The 8,613-nt window shown below is 47.2% G+C and overlaps 1 protein-coding gene across 2 annotated transcripts in view; it reads right to left on the reverse strand.

The window, feature by feature from the left end:
* Positions 1–8,613, reverse strand: part of COL8A2 (collagen type VIII alpha 2 chain) — a 75,800-nt gene that overhangs the window by 58,696 nt on the left and 8,491 nt on the right. Inside the window, exon 1 of one of the 2 annotated variants that reach the window (XM_068116463.2) lies at positions 87–232. The exons of the other annotated variant lie outside the window; for it this stretch is intronic. The gene's annotated coding sequence lies outside the window, so the exon portion shown is untranslated. Of the gene's footprint in view, positions 1–86; positions 233–8,613 lie in introns of those variants that run through there. 2 annotated transcript variants of the gene reach the window in all.

Below are 8,613 nucleotides of genomic sequence, written 5' to 3' on the forward strand. Positions count from 1 at the left end.
CTTCAAAGCGGCCTTGAGCTCTGCATACGTGAGCTCCTGGATTGTCCGAGGCCGAATCAGGTTTTTAACAAGTGTGAACGTCTCACCCCCGCAAACGGACAGGAAGACGGCCTTCATCCGGGTTTCGGACAGGAAGACGGCCTTCATCCGAGCTTCCGGCCTTCATCCGGGCTTCCGGCTTTCATCCGAGCTTCCGGCCTTCATCCGGGCTTCCGGCCTTATCCGAGCTTCCGTTCCGGCCTTCATCCGGGCCTCCGTCGCGATGCCGTTCGCCTCGAAGTAGAAAGACAACCGCTCAGAATACGTGTCAAAATCTCCCTCATGAGGGTCAAATTCATCGATATGGCCGAAAGAAGTTATGCTTTAGATGTTTATCCTCGTCGCCATGTAAGGTATCTCGACAGATTACGATCGATTGTTGCACATTTATTCACTCTGCAGATACAGGCCCGATTCACCCCAGCGCTATCCGAGCTGAGCCGTAACTTCCGGAAACGGAAATAAACCCGCGGTCATGGTGTCCGGATAAAACGGGGAATATTTGCACCTTCATACATGACACATGACATACATGACACTTCATACATGACACATATATACATGACAGAGAGGATTTGAGCTCTAAAAGTCACATTTTACATGAGATGTAATAACACATTTCAAACTGTATTCCCCATGTGCATGCACATGCATTCACATGTTATCAGAAGTAAACACATTTTGTAGATTACATTGTTTGTGGATCTGATAAATTGCCAGTAACCATTTTGTGAAAATGAATATGCAGCATATAACTCAATATGTTGAAATGTCCACACGTCCATGCCCATGGGATTCCCACGGGTGACCCCACTAGTGTATATATATTAGTATAAAGCTCGTCAAAAATGACACGTTGAAACAGTTTATTTGAGGGTGCAGCCATGTGAAAGTGCCAAAATCTGAAGCCTGGGCCTTGTGTGAGGTGTGCTTATATCTTTATTTATTAGACATCCCACAGACGAAAATGAACACTCGGTTTACTCTGTGTACACTGTACGTTGCACATCATGTGCAGCGAATTTCACCCCCCCTATGCCTTGTATTTGTGATCTCAAATAAACGCTTCTGTACACCAACCTTGAGGCTCAATTTGCAAGCTGGATACCGGATACGCACACCGGATATCTACAATTCCAATGTAAGAGACATAATTACTCTTCTTTTGGGTCTTCGGAGTTCTCAGGGTCTTTTGAGTCCTCTGGGTCATGTGGGTCTTTTGTGTCTTTTATGTCTTCTAGTTCATCGGGGTCTTTTGGGTGAAATTACTCTTTTGGGTCCTCTAGGTCTGGGGTCATTTGAGTCGTTTGGGTCCTCTGGATCTTTGGGGTATTTTTGGTCCTCTGGGTCATTGGAGTATTTAAGGATCTTTGGGGTATTTTGGTCCTCGGGGTCTCAGGGGTCTTTTTGATGTTTTGGATTGCTTGGGTCTGTAGGTTCATTAAGGGTCTTCAGGGTATTTTAGGTCTTTTCGATGTTTTTGGTCTTTGGGGTTTTTGGGGGGTATTTGGAGTATTTAATGGTCTTTGGGGTCTTTTGGATCTTCAAGGTATTTTGGGACTTCAGGGTCTTTAATGGTCTTTTCAGACTTTTGGATCTTCAGGGTTTGTTTATGGGCCTATGGGAAATTTTGGGTCTTTAGGTTATTTGGGGTTTTTGTGATCTTTAAGGGTTTGGGGTATTTTGGGTCTTTAGGGTATTTTGGGTGTTTGGGGTCTTTTGGGTATTTAAGGGTCTCTGTTCAATAAGCCGACTCCCATGTATGGAGATGTGGCTTGTTTTCCGGACGCTGATCCAGCTCACCAGATACTCTCAGCGAGGGAGCCTCGTGAGTGGAGGAGGCCAACGGGCCGACCGCGTGCCTCGTGGTTGCAGCAGGTTGATCGACATCTCAAGGAGTTAGGGATGGGCCAGGCATCAGCCTGGGGGATGGTCAGACGGAGGCCCCTGGAGTACTGTCGGAAAGTGGATGTGGCGATGCGCTGCTCCGGTGCATGCTCCCATACCTCACTTGACCTAAGGGTTTTTTGTCTTTGGGGTATTTTGGATCTTTGGGGTCTTCGGGGTGTTTTGGATATTTAAGGATCTTTGGGGTCTTTTGGATCTTCAGGGTCTTTTGGGTCTTTAAGGTATTCTGGGTCTTTTGGCTTTTTGTGCTCTTTAAGAGTCTTTGGGGTCTTTTGGGTCTTCCGGGTCTTTAAGGGTATTGGGGTCTTTAAGGGTATTTGGGGTCTTTTGGGTCTTCGGGGTCTTTAAGGGTATTGGGGTCTAAGGGTCTTTGGGGTCTTTTGGATATTTAAGGATATTTGGGGTCTTTTGGATCTTCAATGTCTTTTGGGTCTTTAAGGGTCTTTGGGGTCTTTTGGGTTTTGTGGTATTTAAGGGTCTTGGGGTATTTAAGGGCCTTTTGGGTCTTTATGGGTCTTTGGGGTGTTTTGGGTTTTTGTGGTCTTTAAGGATATTTTTGGTTGTTGGGGTCTTTGGGATATTTTGGGTCTTTTTGGTCTTCTGGTGCTTGGGGTCCTCTGAGTCTTTTAGGTATTTTAACCTTTTAACCTGAACACAGTCGTGTTCAAAGATTGCCCATTAAACCCCCTCTCAAATCCCTCTTAAAGCGCAACTCAAAGCCTTTAAAACCCACCCTTGTGAAGGGGGACAGATAAACAAAGACACACACACACACACACACACACACACAAACATGCACACACACACAAACACACACACCACACGCGCACACACACACACAAACACGCACGCACACACACACAAACATGCACACACACAAACAAACACACACGCGCGCGCACACACAAACACACGCACACACACACAAACACGCACACACAGAAACACAGACACACAAACAAACACACACACGCGCACACACACAAACACACACACATAAACACACAAACGCACGCACGCACACACACACACATACACACAAACACATGCACGCGCACACAAACACACGCGCGCGCGCACACACACATAAACACACACACAAACACATGCGCGCGCACACACACATAAACACACACACACGCGCACACACACACACATAAACACACGCACGCACACACACGTGCACACACAAACACACACACACACACACACACAGTGTTTTATATGGTAGATATTCATGACTTCAGAGCCTGCAGACTTGAACTCTCAGTGGGGAATTCATTCCTTTCCGTCTTCACCTCTCACGTTTAACTCATTCCCAGTTCGTCCTCTCCAAGATAATCACATTGTGGAGGAAAGTGAAGTTGTTTGACGTCACATTACGCCGACGAGCCCCCCAGGAATTTTCCCGTCGATGATTGGTTTGAGTTATCACGTGGTACTGAAGCGGCATTTCTATTCGTCGATGTTATTGGTGCATCAACAACACGGTGTTTGGGAATTGAAATTACATTAAAAATTCCATTAATTTGGAATTTGGATAATCCGCTGAGTGTTTGCGATGGAGGCCGAGAAGGAGCCTCAACAGGTCGAGCTGGACCCTTCGATTGAGGACCCAACCGTGGCAGAAGCTCAGAAGGAAAGTTTCCAAGTAGTTTGTGGATGCTGGAATGGTCTTGTTACTGTTAGCACATAACGGGGTAACCGCGAAGGGCATGGTAACCCAGTACCGTCGGACGGGCCGGCCAAGAGGCCTTTGCTTCCATTAGCCTCCCTCCCTCCCTCCTCGCAGCGCCCAGTCGTCCATGGCACAACAACCAGGAAAATGGTCTTGCGCCAACAACAACAGGCACTCTGGTTCTTGTGGAATCTCGAAGCACGAGAACAAATATTTTCCCTCAAGGCTTCTGGGATTGATGTGTTTCGTGCTGCCTCGGCTTCCCAGACCAGAGGAAGGGTAGGATAGCCGGCTTAAGGATGTTGTTACCAACCGACAAGGTTCACGGAGCACATCCCCGCCATGAGTGCGTCTCGTACAGAGATCTTACCTTCACGAACGGAGAGTCGTAACATCATTTCGCCTTTAGGCCTCATTCGGTCCTCGGTAGGTGGAGGAGGCACGTGGAATGACAAGACGGGAATACCAGGCTGCATCTGGCAGGACATGGCGAGTCCCAAGGGGTGACGAGGTTTGGCAGTCGCAGCTCCCGTGCACAGAGTCTCCTCCTTTCGTGCAGCCGAACAAGCCGCTTACACATACCAGTCGTGCCGAGAGCTCACGGGTTCGGTCCGGGTGTGCACCCACCAAACGTGCCGCGAGCGGTTCTGCAGAGTCGGAAGGGTGAGTGCATGGTCGGTAAGGTGTGTGTCGGGTCTGGAGGGTGAGCGGAGGATCAGGAGGGTGTGTGTAGGGTCTGGAGGGTGTGCGGAAGGTTAGGAGTGTGGGCGTAGGGTCGGGAGGGTGTGTGGAGGGTGGAGTGTGTAACCGAGTGCCGATTTCCTAGACCTAGAGGACCTCAACCTCCTGCACAATGGTCTCCTGCGGAAGGGAAGAAGAGACCTCTGGTGACGACTGGAGCACTGGAGGAAACCAGGCTGGTCCTCCGAGCTGGAGGAAACCCCAAGGTGATGACCTTCGCTGATGCTCATTACGCCACAAAGTGACGTCATTAACCCAACAAAGAGACGTGAATGGGGCACAGACAGCAACACGAGGGCTTCCATGATGGAGGACACCACGAACATGACATCAGAAAGTCATCACAAACGACACAGTTCACCATTTGTTCTGTAGTCGGTGTAATACCGGCAACGGAGCGCAATGTTGTCCGAGCTAGCATGTGGATCACACCCACACACTATAATCTCATGTCAGATGCATGTGCATCAACCCCACATACTATAATCTCATGTCAGATGCATGTGGATCACACCCACACACTACAATCTCATGTCACATGCATGTGCATCACACCCACATACTATAATCTCATGTCAGGTGCATGTGGATCACACCCACGCACTATAATCTCATGTCACATGCATGTGCATCACACCCACACACTATAATCTCATGTCACATGCATGTGCATAACACCCACACACTATAATCTCATGTCACATGCATGTGGATCACACCCTCGCACTATAATCTCATGTCACATGCATGTGCATCACACCCACACACTATAATCTAATGTCACATGCATGTGCATCACAACCACGCACTATAATCTCATGTCAGGTGCATGTGCATAACACCCACACACTATAATCTCATGTCAGATGCATGTGCATCACACCCACATACTATAATCTCATGTCAGATGCATGTGCATCACACCCACATACTATAATCTCATGTCAGATGCATGTGGATCACACCCACATGCTAAAATCTCATGTCAGATGCATGTGGATCACACCCACATGCTAAAATCTCATGTCAGATGCATGTGGATCACACCCACACACTATAATATCATGTCAGATGCATGTGGATCACACCCACACACTATAATCTCATGTTAGTTGCATGTGCATCACACCCACGCACTATAATCTCATGTCACATGCATGTGGATCACACCCACACACTATAATCTCATGTCACATGCATGTGGATCACACACTATAATCTCATGTCACATGCATGTGGATCACACACTATAATCTCATGTCACACGCATGTGGATCACACCCACACACTATAATCTCATGTCAACTGCATGTGCATGACACCCACACACTATAATCTCATGTCAGATGCATGTGGATCACACCCACACACTATAATCTCATGTCAGATGCATGTGGATTACACCCACACACTATAATCTCATGTTAGTTGCATGTGCATCACACCCACGCACTATAATCTCATGTCACATGCATGTGGATCACACCCACACACTATAATCTCATGTCACATGCATGTGGATCACACCCACACACTATAATCTCATGTCAATAATCTCATGTCACATGCATGTGGATCAGACCCACACACTATAATCTCATGTCAGATGCATGTTCATCACACCCACGCACTATAATCTCATGTCACATGCATGTGGATCACACCCACACACTATAATCTCATGTCACATGCATGTGGATCACACCCACACACTATAATCTCATGTCACATGCATGTTTTTTGCGCTGCACACTCGATTCCCACTCAGAGAACGAAAAAAGGGACCAAATGGAGTTTGCAACATCTCCCCGTTCACTGCATGAGTGTGTAATCAAGCACATTCCATGCCGATGGTGCTCTTTGGAACTCCTCCAGCTATATTATATATATATTGTGCATGGAATTTAAACCCCAAAATATTCCCTGGATGAAGATTTCAGCTATAGTATATTTACTGTACCCCCACCCCCCTCATTCATCCTCCTCTACCTCCCTCCCGGTGTACCTTCTCCCACTTTTCCTGATATATATATATATATATGTACAAGGTAGGCCAATTTTAGGTATTCCCGTTTTGAACCCCTGTAATTCTGTTGCTGAGAAACGAAATCAAACAAAATATTTGCAGGATGTCGGTAAATATTTCAGGTTTTTGTGGTAACAAATTTATTGAATTCACAAGTGTACAAATTTATTTATGAATTTCTCGGTTTTTCCATCATTTTCTTGCAGTGTGTGTGTGTGCATCCTTTCGGGATACTCCAAAACCATTTTCTGTCGCATTCCAACCGTAATTTCTCCAAGAGCCGATTGAATCCGCTCTTTGAGGTGTTGAATGTTCGTAGGTTGAGTTGCGTAAACCTCGCCCTTCAGAAAGCCCCGCAAGATGAATCATATATACATATCATATATACATATCATATATACATATCATATATACACATATACACATACATACATATGCACATATATATATATATATATACATACAAATACACACATATATATATATCTATCTATAATTCCAGTAATCTCTGTGTGTGTGTGTGTCTGTGTGTGTGTGTGTCTGTGTGTGTGTCTGTGTGTGTGTCTGTATGTTTGTTTGTCTGTGACCGCTGTTTCTCGACAACCACGGGTCCGATATACTTGAAACTTGCCAGGTATATTGCTGGGGACCTGAGGATGTGCCTTTTCAAGGTTTCATATTAATCGGAGAAGTAGTTACCGAGCTATGGCGATTTAGCCGTTCGCCGTTCGCTTTGGCTTTGCGAATGAACCAAACCATTTCATGTAAATAGAGGGGGGGGGTTCTACCGTACTCGCAAGCCGTTCGCTTTGGCTTTGCGAATGAACCAAACCATTTCATGTAAATAGAGGGGGGGGGTTCTGTGGTCGTTACTGCCACGTGGTTTCAAAGTTTTTTTTTGTTGTTGTTGTTTGCACGCATGTTTTTTTGCACCCACGTACGGGCACGCCCTAGTATATACAAATACACATATATATATATATAATATATATACAAATACACACATATATATATATATATATATGTGGATCTGGAATTTGTGCATGCACTGAACTTTGTTGCATCTCTCTGATGTTGCATCTCTCTGATGATACAAAATCAAAAACCCTCACTCCCCTACTGACCTTGGACTTCCGCTTCCGGTCCGGTCTGGAGAGGACGCTGGCGTTACTTGTTCGCCGCTTCTCCGACTGGGCCATTGTACATAGTTTGCTTTTCTGGTGGTCGTGGCGGATTTTTGACCGTTGGGTCTGCCCTCTGCTCGGTCCCGGCTCTGCTCCTGGCTTCGCCTGCCCGGCTCCTCCACTGTTTCCTCAGGCCCGCTCCCGTTGTTTGCGGCGGTGGCTGTTTGCCGCTGTGGTCTTGATTAGCGGCTGCAGTCGTTTGCCGCTGCGTTTGCCGCTTTGCCTCCTCGACCTTGGCCTCGTACTCGTCCCTTCGCTCCTGCCTGGCATGGCTCTAAGGTACTCCGCCGCAAGGCTTCTTCTGCTCAATACCCGCTCCACCCCATCATGCATCTCTGCCATCAAATCAAATGGACTCCTCCGACGACCCAGGTACATTCACCGTGGCTCCGGTCGTAAGTTTGTTTATTTGCAATCAGGTCACTCCATCCCCGTCCTCTGGTCGGCTCAGCGCACTCTCACTCTTCGTCCCAGCGCACCTGGTCACAGCAACGCACACGATCGCACCTCCTGCCTACGAACCCTGGCTAAATCACCTGAATTCATCCCTGCTGTTCAAAACAACATCAAGCTCACCCTGTTCAACACCCGGTCCCTCAACAACAAATGCCTCATCCTGAACGAATACATCCTGGATAACAAACTGGACTTTCTCTGTCTCACCGAAACCTGGCAACAACCTCTGGACTACTACACACTTAACCTCACCACACCCAATGGATATTCCTACGTCAATAAACCACGCTCGGAGGGCCGAGGTGGTGGAATTGCCGTTATCCACCGTCAAGACATCAAGACCAACCTCATCTCCATCTCATCTGCTCCATCATTTGAACACCTGGCTTTAAAACTCTCTGGTCGCACGCAGTCAGTCATGGCTGTCGTCTACCGCCCTCCCAAACCACACCCATCATTCCTGTCTGACTTCTCCTACTTTCTGACCCAGCTATGTTCCCTCTCCCCCTCAATCCTCCTCCTTGGTGATTTCAATATCCACATGGACTCCACTGACTCCACAATAACCACTGACTTCACTG

This window comes from Myxine glutinosa, chromosome 5 (assembly GCF_964187855.1).
Source record: "Myxine glutinosa chromosome 5, kmMyxGlut1.1, whole genome shotgun sequence".
Classification (NCBI taxonomy): domain Eukaryota; kingdom Metazoa; phylum Chordata; class Myxini; order Myxiniformes; family Myxinidae; genus Myxine; species Myxine glutinosa.